Here is a 17855-nt window from a genome sequence, read left to right on the forward strand (position 1 = left end):
GCCTCCTTTTTATTAATTTGTGTAGCCGGATTACCTCCTCGCCAATGGCGCTTCACTAATTCAACGCCACAAAATTTAAGACCAATGGGGTCCTTTTGATGGAATTTTTTATAATGTGCCGAGACACTATGGGTCTCCAGCCCCTTTTTAATATTTCTGATATGTTCCGCAATTCGGACCTTCAACTTCCTCAGTGTTCTGCCGACATACTGGAGTCTGCATGGGCACTCAAGTATATAAATAACCCCATAGACTCACATAAAATATTCCCTCTGACTTTTTTTGAAATAGATTTAGAAGTAGACACAATATTTTTCATTTTACTTTTTTTCTTATCCATCTAGAGCAGTTTTTACAACATGGGCAAAAACCGCAACCAGGTGAAGACATTGCGGGGTTTGGATACATTCACGTCCTCTTTCACAAAACTACGCACAATACTATTTCTGACTGTGGGGGCTCTTTTAAATATAAAAGGGGGTTTGGTAGGGATTAGGTCTCCTATAACCAAATCATTTTTTAGGAGATTCCAGTTTTGATAAATAATTCTCTTGATTTGGGGACAATTAATAGAGTAGGTAGTGGAAAACGCAAATTTATATTTATCCCTATTCTGTGTTTTGTGTTCACTCGAATCCTTCTTTTTTATATTCAAATTTTCAGACTTCACTTCCTCCCTTTGATTATATAGCACTTCCTTTTTGTAGCCCTTTTCTATGAATCTATTCACAATAATTAATGCGTTTTAGCTGGCCCTTTGGTACATTACAGATCCAAGGATCGTGATGACAACTGCTTCTTTCTATATAACCATTACGGTTTGAAATAGGTTACAGTTTTAATTTTTCCTTCTTCCACCCTAATCTCAAGATACAGGAAATGGATGGTACTTTTACTCACATCCTGGGTGAAGTGAATATTCCACATATTTGCATTAATCTGGGAGATAAATTCCATTAATCCTATCTCAGTGCCGTACCAGATTCCAATGCAGTCATCAATATACCTTCTCCAAAGTTGTAAACTGCCGCCCTCCATATCTTTTTTTATAACGGGACCGATATTAAAATGCTCCCAATAAGCCATGAAGAGGTTGGAGAAACTGGGTGCGAATTTCGCACCCATCGCCACGCCAGAAATTTGTAAAAAAATAACAATCATCGTACCAGAAATAATTATGCCCAAGGCAATACTGTATGCAATCCAAAATAAAAGATTTTTGTTCCTCACGCATTTGATCATCTTTATCCATGTAAAATTTAATCGCCTCCATACCTATGTTATTTGGTATGATTGTATATAATGAAGTGACATCTAAAGTCATCATAAAGGCATTCTCAGGGATAATATCAAACTCTTTTAAAACATCCAAAATATGTCCTGTGTCCCTAAGATAGGAAGGTGTGGAATGTCACTGAGGATTCTCTGCATTTCGGTATTATAATCGACCTTATTCAAAACAACTACCCCTCCCCCCTTATCAGCCGGTTTGACTACTATTTTTTAATTTTGTTCTAGATTTTTCAGAGCCTCCTTTTCTTTTTTAGTTAAGTTATGCTTCTTTGTACCCCCTATATCTAAACGATCCAGTCCTTTCAGTACCCCACGCTTAAATGCGTCTATACACTCATTCTATTTATTATCCGGAAAAAAGGTTGACTCATTTCTCAAATTAGTGTATATACTAGTGTCTTGTATATTAGGAATTTTTATGGGATTTTTTGTCAAATATTTACATATATTCAACTTCCTAATAAATCTATGTACATCCAGGTAAGTTTCAAATTTATTACTTTTGTGCGTAGGTGCAAACTTAAGCCCCTTATTAAGGACCGATAATTCTTCAGGTGTTAGAACGTGAGTGCTTAAATTATAGATGCCTACGGGATCCCTCTGCCTTTTTTTGCTTCTGGACTTGTTATGTCTCTTTCCTCCCCTTCTTCCCCTACTTCTGTTTTTTTCTTTCTCTCTCTCCACTATACTGTACCTGGTTTCGGCTGGGGTGAGCTTGCGGCTTAGGAAGACAACGGGATGCTCCTCCCCGTTGACTTCCTGAGACAGTACAGCACCGAGGCTTACTTCAGAGGCATCCGTTTGTACCACAAACTCCCTCTTGAAGTCGGGCGTGACCAAAACCGGTGACCCACACAGGGCCGACTTCAAAGCGGCAAAAGCCTCTTCCGTCTGATTATCCCAGGGAACCATCACTGATTTTCGTCCCTTCAAGACCCCTGACGATAATCGGGACAGGTAGTAGGGGACTACAGAAATGTGGCTGGGGGCTAGTTATCTGGCAGGTCGGGCAAGACTTACAAAACTCTTTCACTTCTTTGAATATGCTGGACCAGTAAAACCGCTGTAGAATACGATCCTGAGTTTTCTGCAGCCCCAGGGGACCCCCGAGAACGGCTAGATCTAACACAAGCTTGAGATAAGCCTTGGGGACCACCAACTGTTCAATAGGCTCACCCCGTAGTTGGTTTACCCGATACAACATATCCTGATGAACCAAAAAACGGGGAAACACTGACTCTGCCCCAGGTTGTTGTGGTTTACCATCTACTATTGACACATTTTCCCAGGCACGGGATAGGGTTGGGTCCCGACATTGGGCGGTACCAAAATTATCCCCGTAGACATTGAGGTCTGCCAGTTCAGGACCCAGCGGCAAGTCCTCCACGTCTCCCACCATCACACTTAGCGGGGTTGTCTCCCCCTCTTCCACCGAAGTGGCGGTCACCCCTACCGCTGGCCCTTCGGTCTCAGGTTGGTTCCCAGGGTTCTGATCTCCCCCCTGAGCCAGGCTACTCTGCTAGGGTTACCCCTGTCTCATGGGTATCAGTCACTCTGATAGCAGGCCACAGTGCCGGGAAGTCTCTCCCTATTATAAGTTCGTATTGTAAATTTGGGGCAACTGCTACTTCGTGAGTCCAAAACTTAAACTACGGTCAAGTATTTGACCTCAACTGGCTGGAAACCAGCCCAGCTGCACATGCTGGGAGGAAAATACCTGCCTTGCCAGACACAACCCCTCACTGTGTCACAGTATATAGTGGAGCTCAGGGGTGCTGACTTCTGAAAATCAACTAAAAATATAGAACAATATTTGTGTCAGCTAATACTGTACAATAAAATTACTAATGAGACAGAATTTTAAATTTGCGCTCTGCCCTCAGTGTGCCTGATATTCACATGACCTGAAGATTATGGAGTTTAATTTCTGCAGCAAGACATCCCATCTCCCAATCATTTGATCTCTCCTCCAATTTCCCCTACCCATTGGGCAGAACATTACAGCACCTATTAAGTTAAAGGGGTTCTGCACTTTCATTTAACTGATGATCTATCCTCTGAATAGATCATCAGCTTCTGATCGGCGGGGGTCCGACACCCGGGACCCCCGCCGATCAGCTGTTTGAGAAGGCAGCGGCGCTCCAGCAGCGCCGCGGCCTTATCACTGTTTACTGCCGGGCCGCCGGCCCACTGACGTCACGACTAGTATCAACTAGCGTGGGCGCGGCTAAGCTCCATTCAAGTGAACAGAGCTTAGCCCCGCCCACGCTAGTTGATACTAGTCGTGACGTCAGTGGGCCGGCGGCCCGGCAGTAAACAGTGAGAAGGCCGCGGCGCTGCTGGAGCGCCGCTGCCTTCTCAAACAGCTGATCGGCGGGGGTCCCGGGTGTCGGACCCCCGCCGATCATCAGTTAAATGAAAATGCAGAACCCCTTTAAGCCTCTTTTACATCACTTTTTTTTTTTCAGCCATCATTTTGTAGGCCACATGCACATGTATTTTTTATCCATGTGTTAGGCTACTTTCACACTGGTGTTTTGGTTTTCCGTTTGTGAGATCTGTTCAGGGCTCTCACAAGCGGTCCAAAATTAATCAGTTGTGCCCTAATGCATTCTGAATGGAAAAGGATCCGCCTGCAGCGTTTTTATGTCCACCTGACAAAGCGTAGCCAAACGTTTTCTCTGACACAATCTGGCACAATGGAAAATGGATCCGTCCCCCATTGACTTTCAATGGTTGTAACGGATCCGCTTCCGTTAATGGACGCTTCTTAGCTTGCGCCGAGGACCACAAGCACCGCACTGGACACCACAACCACCGCAGACTTCACAACCGCCGTAGCTTAACTGGAGCCGCGCCGTTTTCCTTCCACCCTGAATGAACCTCCAGCATTCAGGACCGTGTGGGAAAGATCTCTCCTCCAGGGAATATGCAGAGCATAGCAATCCCCAGCGTGATACAGCAATTCCCTCCAATAACGAGACGAGGCTCCGTTTTGAAGGGTTAGAAAAACATGAACACTTTATTGAGGGCTACCCGCCCATATTTATGCAGGTCCCCATCTGGTGTACACGCCCCTAGGGGACCAGAAGGAGGACTGTGACACAGGACAGATACGTAGCACTCAGGATAAACAGACACAACACATCCCCACAATGCATCATGGTTTCCTCCTCTCTGCCCTGGAGACACCCGAAGAGCAATTCAATTATCTCTCAAGACAAAGGGAAATCACCAATACACATGTGGGAACAACAGGACAGGAATCCCCACCTAAACACACAATGTCACACCCTCCCAGCGAACACAGACATTTAACCTATTCCCAGATAGCTCAAGTCTGAGGGCATATCATTAGGGGAATGCCGCTCAGAGTACACAAATACAATAAAATTAGCTATCTGGGTGCCATTTTTTAATCCATACGGATGGGTCTGTCACAAATTCCAACCGCGTTCGGTCCTATTAATCAGTCCAGACATGCGGCATAGTTCTGTTACACAGTTCTTGAAGGGTAATATGTCCCGGGGCCATAGTCGTAGGGAAGGAGGCTAGCCATAAGTTTTCTACCATGCCCAGTGGCAAATGGCAGTTTGTCACAATGGTGTTCAAGACGGATCCGTCACGTCATGGCTATAGAAGACATAATACAACCGGATCCGTTCATGATGGATGCATGCTGTTGTCCGCAAAAAACGCTAGTGTCAAAGTAGCCTTATCTTAATTTTTTGAGGTTAGCACACTGCCCCATTCTGTTCCATGGGACTGTGCACATAAATGTATATTTTCTATGGCCGTTACGCAAATTATAGAAAGTATCCTATTCTTGACCTTATTGCAGACAAGAATAGCTCATTCTAGTGATGGGAGTGAGAAAAATGTGGCGTGCACAAGGAAGGTACAGTATCTGTATTTTGTGGATCCACTGTTTGTGGACCTAATTACGGACACATTTGTGTACCTGAAGCCTTAAGATAAACTGGATCCGTTCCAAAAACTGATGCAAAGTTTGTGTCCTTTTAAAAAAACTGACACAAACTGATGCAAAGTTTGTGTCTGTTTTTTAAAAGGAAAAAGCTGATCCAGTTTCATAATTTTTACTTCAAAACAAAGCAAGTGATTGTTTGAATTTTTGGACAAGGGATGTGTTAGTGGGAGGACAGTTATGTTTCTTCATTAAACTAAATGAAAAAACGGATGCTATTTTTTGCAGTTTACCCGATCCTCCTATTACTTTTAGTTTTGACAGTTTTGACGGATTGCAACTGAAAATGCGGCATCTGTTTTTGTTTTAGTTTTTTAGTTTTTTTGCTGGATAGAAAAGCACCGACATCTGCATCCAGTAAAAAAAAAAAAAACTGACAGTAATGCAAATGTACATTTGGCATCAGTTTTTTCTATAGTACTGTCCCTATATACTATAAAATAGCTTCCCCCTGTCTCCCTGCACGGTCAATAGCAAACGCTTACTGCACGCTGTCATTTATCTCCTGGTGGCTGGTTAGCTATTCAGCATGCCAGGGATATAGTAGGATCGCTCACTGTCAGCTCTGGCCACATGGATCAGTGTGAAAATAGCAATAGCAGGTAGATGAACACATATTTAGGGTACACATATTAATATAGAGTACAGTTCTTTATATGAGGGAGCAGTGAGAGCAGCAGCCCAGCCTGTCTTCCCAGTCAGTACTGCACTGTACTGTACTAGGAAGACAGATATGCCTTAGCAACTCTCATTTAGAGAGCACTGCTAAGGGATAGTTCTGTTCAAGTTTCCTACTATGAATAAATGATTTCCCTAAATAAAGTATATTAGAAAAATGTTCCTTATCTCTGTCCCTACACATTAGAAAAAAAAACTCCCCAAAACATAACACTTTAAAGGGGTATTCCCAACTCATACAATGGGGGCATATCGCTAGGATACGCCACCTCTGGGACCCGCACCTACAATGAGAACTGCGCAGGGAGAGCTGTGGCTGGAGGACTCCGTCCACCACCAAGCGCTGCTCCCATAGAAGTGAATAGGAGCGCACCGCGCATGCGCGGCCCCTGCTCCCATTCATTTCTATAGGGAAGACGGAAACAGCCGAGCCAGCGCAGTGTGTCCTCCGTTCATTTCCCCGCTCCATTCTCATTGTAGGTGCGGGTCCCAGAGGTGGGACCCAGTGTCGGACTGGGGTACTCAGGGCCCACCTTAGGGCTCCTGCACACAAACTAATTTTTTTCCATGTCCGTACCGTTCCCTTCACTACTGGAGAACGCGACGTGAATTTTTCAGTCATAAATCCAACCCTCTTTGCAGGTCATAACCTTTAAAGGGAACCTGTCACCTCTACTATGCTACCCTCACTGAGCATTTCTAAATGTTCATTGTGTTACCCTAAACATATAAATTACACTTTTCATTTTATTTGCAGATGAATTCAATAAGTATTATGCATTTTTGTACTCCCTGCCTTTTATGCAAATTTACATAAAAGAGTCATATCTTACTTGTGTGACCAGAGAAGAGTCCTATTTTCAAGCTCTGACTCATCTCAGGTTAATTTGCATATGTATCAAATCGGGGGACTGGGTATTGCGGATGTGCTAGCGGCCATCTAGCAACCCATGTCCTCAGCTCTATACCCAAAATCCAGGTGACAGGTTCCCTTTAATAAAGCCCAAGCAAAGGTGCTAGGATAGCAATGTGAGCAAAGGGCACAAACGGAGGGTCATAACTGAAACAGAGGCATTAGGGTCACCAGAGGCAGGGTAGTAGTGTGGATCCTGGAGCAGGGGTAACTGGAGAAGAGGCAATATTAGCGGTGCATTTAGAGTGGGGGCATCTGGAGCTGGGGCACTAATGGGGGTGCACCTAAAGCAGAGGCATTAGGGTCGCCTGAGGCAGGGTAATAGTGGTGATCCTGGAGCAGAGGTATTAGGGGGGCAACTGGAAAAGATGGAATATTAGGGGTTCATTTAGAGTGGGGGCATTGGGGGGCATCTAGAGCTGGGGAACTTATGAGGGTGCACCTAAAGCAGAGGCATTGGGGGGACCTAGGGAAGAGTCCCCCCAATGCCACTCTGATCTCTGCAGAGAGCAGCACACATTCATAGATCTGTGTCTGCTATAAACAAATCCCCATTTCCCCTTTTCAGTCTCCTACAGCTGACTACTGTCACACACCTGAGAAATCAGCCCAGGACCGCAGAGGAGTCCTTCTCTCCAGCAGCCAGTATTCTGACAGCAGGGAGGGCAGGAGGATGGCCAGACATGTTCTCTCCTCCTTCACTGCCAGCAGGCGGGAAGTTTAGAAGATACTGCGGGGCCTCCTGTACAATTTACACCAGTAGGAGGCTGCATCGTTGTGCGATACTGCCACCTAGTGGCTACAATAATTGTCTCTCCTGAGAAACAAGAGAAATAATTACTCCTCCGTCTTATCTCCGGGCGAAGGAGACTGGGGGACCACCGAGGAATCCTTCGCCTCCCCGGTGGGCCAGTCTGAGCTTGGTGGGACTTGCACCTATCAGACAATGGGGGCATATACTAACAATATGCCCTCCATTGTCTGAGATGGCAAACTCCCTCTAATAAAAGTAACAGCAAGCATCCCTGCCCAGAGTTATAGTGTGAACATACCATATAGGATTTCTATACTGTAGAATGCTGTAAGCGGTTTTGTGCCATCAAGCATGATTATTGCATTGCACTGAAGATAACATGATGTGTCTTCAAAATGTAGTCCCCCTCCCCCAACTTATGACATTCATCACTGATGGCGATTGGTATCTCTGCACAATATGCCAATATAGCCATGCCACTAAAACATGAAGCAATAATGTTTATTCCCCCTACACTCATGCCAGTGATAATTTTTTACATGGCCCCCAATGCTTTACAATCTTATGATATTCCCTGTAAACTGATGCTGATTCTGCACAGTCCATGCTCGATTCACTGTAGCATACAGCAGAACAGGATGCATTTCTGAGTTGCTATGGCGATAGAGATCAGTCCAGCCCCTTTTGAAGATAACACACTCCCTTACTAGAGATACATAGAGATGGAGATGCTCTTCATCGTCACCCTACATTGCCCTTCCTAGTTTGATTGAGGAGATACTTGTTAAAGCAGCTCTGTCACCAGGATCAACCCTATTAACCCAGACATACTGCCTGCTAGGGCTCATCATGCTGATTAAAACCATTTCCTTTCTTTTGTCTGTATGCTAAACAGCTGCAGAGATATCTGCATTTTTATTCATATGCAAATGAGCAATTGGAGCACCAGGAGGCAGGACTGAATTGTCTGAGCACTAACACCCCCTGTGCTCTCCTCCTCCTCCCCTTGATTAACAGGGCTAGACATACTAAGAGCAGAGCTGTGTGCTAACATGTAAATATCATCTCACTATGTACTATAGCTTCATTACACTGAGATCTGCTCAGAAAGCTAATCTACATATTACTGCTTTATTCTCATGCACACTATATAATTATAAAGGCATCAGTAATATATGAAAAAAACATACTGTAAATTAAATGCTACCATCTATTAACCTAAAAATAAATAATTACTCTTACTGGTAATTGGTTTTTCCATTAGCCTCCACAACGGCACTTACAGGAGGGTGTCCCCGCCCCCAGGACAGGAAACAACGCAGAAGCACAAGATTTAAATGGACTCCTCCCCTTGCCTATTCAGTCAATAAGAGAGGACACGGAAGTGATGCAAGAAAAAATATATATTAACCAAAATCAATTACATCATTATATAACAATAGAAATAAAGATAAAAGTGTGGGAACTCCAAGCGCCGTTGTGGAGGCTAATGGAAAAACCAATTACCGGTAAGCGTAATTATTTTTTTTCCCCGGCGCCTCCACAACGGCACTTACAAGGGGATTAACGGAGTAGTCATTCTAGAGGGGGGGGGGGGGGGGACGACACCGCAGCAGAAAGGACTCTGCGACCAAAGGACAATTCCAGTTTTTTTTGAATGTCTAATTTGTAATGTTTGAAAAAAATCATAGGGTTAGCCCATGTAGCTGCCCTGCAAATTTGGTACAATGAGACGGATGCAGACTCTGCCCAGGAAGATGATATTGCTCTAGTCGAGTGAGCTCTTATAACAGCCGGAGAAGTAAGGTCCTTTTGAGTATATGCTGATCAAATTAGATTTTTTATCCAGCTTGATATGATGGATTTTCTGGCTGCTCGTTCTTTTGTTAGGACCCTGGTACTGGAGGAAGAGTTGATCAGATTGTCTGAAAGTACTGGTAGTTTTAAGGTAGGATACAACACTTCTTCTTACGTCCAAATTATGGTACTTCTCTTCCCTACCCGAAGATGGAGACGGGCAGAAGGAAGGTAATGAGACCTCTTGATCGCAATGAAACCTGGAAATGACCTTTTATTTATCAAAAATAAAAATGAATTAAATATATGATATATAATAGATTCAATGTTGCTTGGGTTATCTTATTGCGGATACTGGCTGGTATAAGTGTCTGCAAAAGATTACAAATGCCCTAGGTATTTCTTTGGCCTACTCTGCTGGTATGCAAGCGGCTATAATATCATATAATAGCTTAAATTTGGTGACTGCTATCTTACAGACAATAGGTATCTGGTTAATGCGTAAAGTAATAGATGTAGGATTACACCCAATTGTGAATATCTGTTGTATCTCAGCAGCGGACCACCGATACACCGATGTGTACCACTACTTGTCAATACAGTCCATATGCTTCCCAAATGTCCTGTTGTTAATTCTCATGAGAATATTCACAAAATGTTCGCATATATTTTCGTTCGAAAAAACAGCATAAAAAAATCTTATAAATTTTCGTTTGAAAAAAACGGCATAGAAAGTCTTTTAGGACAATCGCATTAGCTGGATCGGTATTAATCAGAGTAAATCAGAGTCAATACCAATAACCCACACTCGTGGGCTTACCTTCCATTTTACTCAGCTGGTTTTTCGAGTTGTTGTTTAATTCGGCTGCAGGCCGGCGTCCCGGCTTTTGCTATGTCGGTGTCTCGAAAATCTGTATGTCACATGGGTTGTATTCCCAGTGGCGGTTTCCGGCTGGTTCTGGGTTGGTTATGCGAGGCGTCTGTTTTCGAATCCTCAAGGTCTTTGTAAATAACAGTGCACTGTTCAATCGAGGTTCAGATCTTTGTGGGGTGAAGGCATTTACCAGATGCGTTTCGAGGATAGCTCTCCCCTTCCTCAGTGGCAACACCCCTTGCAAGTGGATTGTGGGTTTTTATACCCTTCAATAGACTTATGGAAAAAAAGGTATGGATTCCTTCAATGTGGATTTTTCACATGTACAATTATTCTGTTGTCTGTAAGGGTATTTCTTACTGCTGTGTCTGCCCATATTTAGTTATAAGTTCATAAACGATGCGATTTTGCTGTTTTTTGAATGTTTCTATACATGCGGTTTTTTAATGCTATTTTTGTGCGTTTTTTCTTTTGATGCATTTTTTCTTTCTTGATGTGTTTTTTCGGTATTTTTTGCATTTTTCAATGCTAGATCGACTGTATGTCATATTTTCTCGAGATACCATTCCTAATTCCAGTTATGAGCAAATTGTTCCATACATTCTATATTTCTAGTAATTCTTATGTTCAAATATCTAATGTTCAAATACCCATCCTCCAAAGTGATGCGCACAAGGCTGGAGATCATTATGTCAGGCTGATTGGGTTAAAATGGCAGACTTGACATGTTAAAAGGAGGGTGATGCTTGAAATCATTGTTCTTCCATTGTTAACCATGGTGACCTGCAAAGAAACGCGTGCAGCCATCATTGCATTGCATAAAAATGGCTTCACAGGCAAGGATATTGTGGCTACTAAGATTGCACCTCAATCAACAATTTATAGGATCATCAAGAACTTCAAGGAAAGAGGTTCAATTCTTGTTAAGAAGGCTTCAGGGCATCCAAGAAAGTCCAGCAAGCGCCAGGATCGTCTCCTAAAGAGGATTCAGTTGCGGGATCGGAGTGCCACCAGTGCAGAGCTTGCTCAGGAATGGCAGCAGGCAGGTGTGAGCGCATCTGCACGCACAGTGAGGCGAAGACTTTTGGAAGATGGCCTGGTGTCAAGAAGGGCAGCAAAGAAGCCACTTCCGTCCAAAAATAACATCAGGGACAGATTGATCTTCTGCAGAAAGTATGGTGAATGGACTGCTGAGGACTGGGGCAAAGTCATATTCTCAGATGAAGCCTCTTTCCGATTGTTTGGGGCATCTGGAAAAAGGCTTGTCCGGAGAAGAAAAGGTGAGCGCTACCATCATTCCTGTGTCATGCCAACAGTAAAGCATCCTGAGACCATTCATGTGTGGGGTTGCTTCTCATCCAAGGGAGTGGGCTCACTCACAATTTTGCCCAAAAACACAGCCATGAATAAAGAATGGTACCAAAACACCCTCCAACAGCAACTTCTTCCAACAATCCAACAACAGATTGGTGAAGAACAATGCATTTTCCAGCACGATGGAGCACCGTGCCATAAGGCAAAAGTGATAACTAAGTGGCTCGGGGACCAAAACGTTGACATTTTGGGTCCATGGCCTGGAAACTCCCCATATCTTAATCCCATTGAGAACTTGTGGTCAATCCTCAAGAGGCGGGTGGACAAACAAAAACCCACTAATTCTGACAAACTCCAAGAAGTGATTATGAAAGAATGGGTTGCTATCAGTCAGGAATTGGCCCAGAAGTTGATTGAGAGCATGCCCAGTCGAATTGCAGAGGTCCTGAAAAAGAAGGGCCAACACTGCAAATACTGACTCTTTGCATAAATGTCATGTAATTGTCGATAAAATCCTTTGAAACGTATAAAGTGCGTGTAATTATATTTCACTACATCACAGAAACAACTGAAACAAAGATCTAAAAGCAGTTTAGCAGCAAACTTTGTGAAAACTAATATTTGTGTCATTCTCAAAACTTTTGGCCACGACTGTATAGGGCAGGGGTACTCAACTAGTTTTATTAAAGGTCTACATACCTGGGTCTGCAGTCAGGTGAAGGTCCGAGCTGAACGCCAACAGTAAAGATGCCATGCGATCATGTGATCCATGCGCGTGGGGCGCTCTGCCGTTATAGTGGAGTGCCCCGGGTAAGTCCCAGAATTAGTAATGGCCACATTAGTGCCCCAGTAAGAATAATGTCCCCATTAGTGCCCCCAGTAAGAGTAATGCCCCCATTACCTGGCTGCGGTGAACATTCGCTGCTTACTGCAAGCTCAGGACCGGTGCTCCAACGTGATGACGTCTTGTAGGTCCTGTCCTGAGCTTCTAGTCAGCAGGGAGTGTTCTCCACAGCGTGAGCAAATGGAGGTGGAGGTACCGTAATATATATATTTTTTTTACTAGCACAAGTAGCGGTGGAGGTAAATGCTGTACTAATGATTCCATGATCATTCCATGATGAAAGCGCTCATTAGTAAGGGTACAGTACTTTCACACTTGCAGCAGAACGGATCCGACAGGCTTGTCTCCCTGTCAGATCCATCTTGCCACTACTTCGCCGTGCTGCTGCACTGTGCCTATCGACTATAATGGGGATGGGGCAGAGCTACGGCGCAGCACGGTGAGAGGCCGCCAGACTAAAAGTACTACATGTTCGACTTTTTCGTCTGGCGGCCTCACGCCGTGCACTGCCATGCTGCGCCGTAGCTCCACTCCTGCTATAGTCAATGGGGAGTGGCAGTCCGGCGAAATAGCGGCAGGACGGATCTGACAGGGTGAACAGCCTGTCGGATCCGTCCTGCCGCAAGTGTGAAAGTGCCTTAACAGTCCTTACAGGAAAATTCTGGCACCGGCAAGGGAACTAAAATACCAGCCTTGCTGGTGAACTACTGGCCGGGTGGCAACCCAAGCCACAGAACAGACATATGATAGTTTTGTTCCGCATCCAATTCCCATTATTGGGGGATTGGATGCGGACCCCTTAATTACAATGGGGCCACAAGAGATGCAGACAGCACACTGTGTGCTGTCTGCATCTTTTTCCGCTCCATTGAAACTAAGGGGTCCGCATCCAATGCCCCAATAATGGGAATTGGATGCGGAACAAAACTATCATGGTTTGATGGGGCTTAATCACTTTATTTCATCAGGTTACCTAAAGAAGATGGCCCAGGAGAGATGGGAACACGACACTGACTGGAGTCCTTTCCTGCAGTCAGTGACGTGTTCCCGCCTCTCAGTAGCCCTCCCTCTCCACACCCCCCTTCCTTCCCAAATGTGACATTTATTTCATTGGTGGCAGTGGTGATGTCCCTCCCCTCTCCAGCAGCACGTAAGTGTCCTTTGTTGCTTGAAGCTCCCTTATGTGCTGCCGCTGCTGCAGGGGAGGAGGGACCTGTAAGCACACTGAGGGAGAAAGCTCCCTCCACCTGCAGGTGCCGGATGAAATCGCTGGTGCCTGCATGTGGAGGGAGCCGTCTCTCACTGCGCCCCTGGGAAGGAGGAAGTGCGCCGGTAAGCTCCTCCTCCTGCACGGTACAGTGTACAGGAGAGGAGGAGCGCTCTGAAGGATGGCCGGGGTCCGGACAACTGGCGGCCGCGGTCCGTATTTGGACCGCAGTCCGCCAGTTGAGTACCCCTGATGTATAGTAATCAGATAATAGTATCCAGGATTCTATTATGATGTCACAATGTATGGTCAGCAGGTGATAGTATCCAGGATTGCATTATGATGTCACAATGTATGTTCAGCAGATAATAGTATCCAGGATTCCATTATGATGTCACAATGTATTGTCAGCATGTAATAGTATCCAGGGTTCCATTATGATGTCACAATGGATGGTCAGCAGAAAATAGTATTCAGGATTCCATTATGATGTCACAATGTATGGTCTGCAGGTGATAGTATCCAGGATTGCATCATGATGTCACAATGTAAGGTGAGCAGATGATAGTATCCAGGATTCCATTTTGATGTCACAATGTATGGTCAGCAGGTGATAGTATCCAGGATTCCATTATGATGTCACAATGTATGTTCATCAGATAATAGTATCCAGGATTCCATTATGATGTCACAATGCATTGTCAGCATTTAATAGTATCCAGGGTTCCATTATGATGTCACAATGGATGGTCAGCAGATAATAGTATTCAGGATTCCATTATGATGTCACAATGTATGGTCAGCAGTTGATATTATCCAGGATTCCATTATGATGTCACAATGTAAGGTGAGCAGATAATAGTATCCATGATTCCATTATGATGTCACAATGTATTGTCAGCATATAATAGTATCCAGGGTTCCATTATGATGTCACAATGTATGGTCAGCAGATAATAGTATTCAGGATTCCATTATAATGTCACAATGTATAGTAATAAGATGATAGTATCAAGGATTCCATTATGATGTCACAATGTATTGTCCGCATTTAATAGTATCCAGGGTTCCATTATGATGTCACAATGGATGGTCAGCAGATAATAGTATTCAGGATTCCATTATGATGTCACAATGTATGGTCAGCAGGTGATAGTATCCAGGATTCCATTATGATGTCACAATGTAAGGTGAGCTGATAATAGTATCCAGGGTTCCATTATGATGTCACAATGTATGGTCAGCAGATAATAGTATCCAGGATTCCATTATGATGTCACAATGTATGGTCAGCAGATGATGGTATCCAGGATTCCATTGTGATGTCACAATGTATGGTCAGTAGATAATACTATCCAGGATTCCGTTATGATGTCACAATGTATGGTAAGCAGATGATAGTATTCAGGATTCCATTATGATGTCACAATGTATGGTCAGCAGGTGATAGTATCTAGGATTACATTATGATATCACAATGTATAGTAATCAGATGATAGTATCTAGGATTACATTATGATGTCATAATGTTTCCGGGATTCCATTATGATGTCACAATGTATGGTCTGCAGATAATAGTATCCAGAATTCCATTATGATGTCACAATGTATTGTCAGCAGATAATATTATCCAGGGTTCCATTATGATGTCACAATGTATGGTCTTCAGATGATGGTATCTAGCATTCCATTGTGATGTCACAATGTATGGTCAGTACATAATACTATCCAGGATTCCGTTATGATGTCACAATGTATGGTAAGCAGATGATAGTATTCAGGATTCCATTATGATGTCACAATGTAATTTGAGCAGATGATAGTATCCAGGATTCCATTATGATGTCACAATGTATGGTCAGCAGGTGATAGTATCCAGGATTCCATTATGATGTCACAATGTAAGGTGAGCAGATGATAGTATCCAGGATTCCATTATGATGTCACAATGTATGGTCAGCAGATAATAGTATTCAGGATTCCATTATGATGTCGCAATGTATGGTCAGCAGATAATAGTATCCAGGATTCCATTATGATGTCACAATGTATAGTAACAAGATGATAGTATCCAGGATTCCATTATGATGTCACAATGTATTGTCAGCATTTAATAGTATCCAGGGTTCCATTATGATGTCACAATGGATGGCCAGCAGATAATAGTATTCAGGATTACATTATGATGTCACAATATATGGTCAGCAGGTGATAGTATCCAGGATTCCATTATGATGTCACAATGTAAGGTGAGCAGATAATACTATCCAGGATTCCATTATGATGTCACAATGTATAGTAATAAGATGATAGTATCCTTGATTCCATTATGATGTCACAATGTATGGTCAGCAGATGATGGTATCCAGGGTTCTATTATGATGTCACAATGTATGGTCAGCAGAAAATAGTATTGAGGATTCCATTATGATGTCACAATGTATTGTCAGCAGATAATAGTATCCAGGGTTCAATTATGATGTCACAATGTGTTGAGGGGAGTGTTGGATTTAAATATATATGTATATATGCCCTTACATATATGCATATATATATTGGCCCTTTTGCATGGGCCCGTCCAGGTAGTAGGTGTATACATAGAGATGTATGTGTGCCCCTTTGTCAGCATACATCTCTATGTATATAATATATGTATAGTTGGCCTATTGCTGCCCATTGAGACCCCCTGTGTTATATATGTATATATATATATATATACTTAAGGATGTGCCCCAAGCATCTATAAGTGTATATATATACAGTTAAACTGTCCCCAGAAGCTCCAATGGATGCCACCCCCCCTCTGGAATGTGCCTGCTGGGTGGGGAGAGACCGACAACTGGACAATTATGTCCAGTTTCGGCCTCTTCAAAGGACAGATGATCAATAAAGATCCTCTGCCCTTTGTCACCATCTCCGGCAGCGCTGGAGATGGTATGCCTAACAGGGACATGGGAACAGAGTTCCCATGCCCCTGTGTGCCGCTCACCTCCGGCGCTGTAATTACAGCGCCAGAGATGTGCAATATCTCCACAGGCGGGAGGATCAAAGGATCCCCCTGCCTGGGAGCGCGGGCTGGCGCAGGGCGGTAAAACGGGTGCGAGCGCTGCGGGGCTTAAATACCCCAGCAGCACTGCGCTCGGACAGATCGGTCCCCCCCGGAAGCTCAGCGCACCCGGCGCTGGGATAGAGAACCCCTGCCTGCCTGCCGCCCAGCAGAGCGCTGTGCTCTGCGCTCAGGAGTACCCCCTGCATGCCGGAGTGAAGATCCCCCCACTAAGAGGAGAGAGCGCAGCCAGCGAAGGAGCTGCGCTAACCCCATACAGCCTGCACATATCTAAAAAGGCTGGCAACGCTCTGAAGAGAAGTGGAGGAGGCTAGCCTGAGTAGTTGAACCCAGAGCAGCCCAGAGGAGGAGAGCAGAAGGATGGAGCAGCTGGCTAAGTATCGATTTCCCCTGTCCTGCTTCCTCCTTAACCCCTGAACCGCTGTTCCTGCTGCCCTGATACCCCTACAACACAGAACCCCTGACATGCTACACTACCTCCACATTAACCCCTGCTGAGACCCTGGCAGACCTCCAGCAGTAACCCCTACACTGCCTGTCCCATGTTGCCCCAACATTAACCCCTTCAGTGCCCAGCAGTCCCCCTGTGGACCCTGTAATCGCCACAGCATGGTTGCTGCCCTTATCCCCTACCCTGCTGCCCCAGTAACCCCTGCTGAGACCCTGGCAGACCTCTAGCAGTAACCCCTCTGAAGAGCATTAACCCCTTCAATGCTCTGTTCCCCTGCTCTGCAAGTCAGCAGAGCATTAACCTCCCAGAACCCTGTGTCCCTTGGCCTGCAGGTATTAACCCCTGCAGAGCCACCATTGTGTTTAACCCCTTGTACCCCGTAGGGACAGTGATTAGTCAGGCGGGTGGGTTACTGATATTTGTGTGTATAAATGTATTATTGTAATGTATAGATAGTATGTAGGGTGGAATTTGGGATTGTGCTGTGTAGTGTAGTTAGGCTTGTATTGTGTTTATTGTAGTACTATTTCTGTGTGTACGTCTATATGTATGTATATTCATATCCATTGATCCATGAATATATATAGGTATAGCGTATTGTTAGACTTGTATAAGTGTATTGTGTAATAAATATTCCTTATTGTTCATAATACAGTGTATGGTGTTTTTAGTAGTCGC

Source organism: Bufo bufo, chromosome 2 (genome assembly GCF_905171765.1).
Source record: "Bufo bufo chromosome 2, aBufBuf1.1, whole genome shotgun sequence".
Classification (NCBI taxonomy): domain Eukaryota; kingdom Metazoa; phylum Chordata; class Amphibia; order Anura; family Bufonidae; genus Bufo; species Bufo bufo.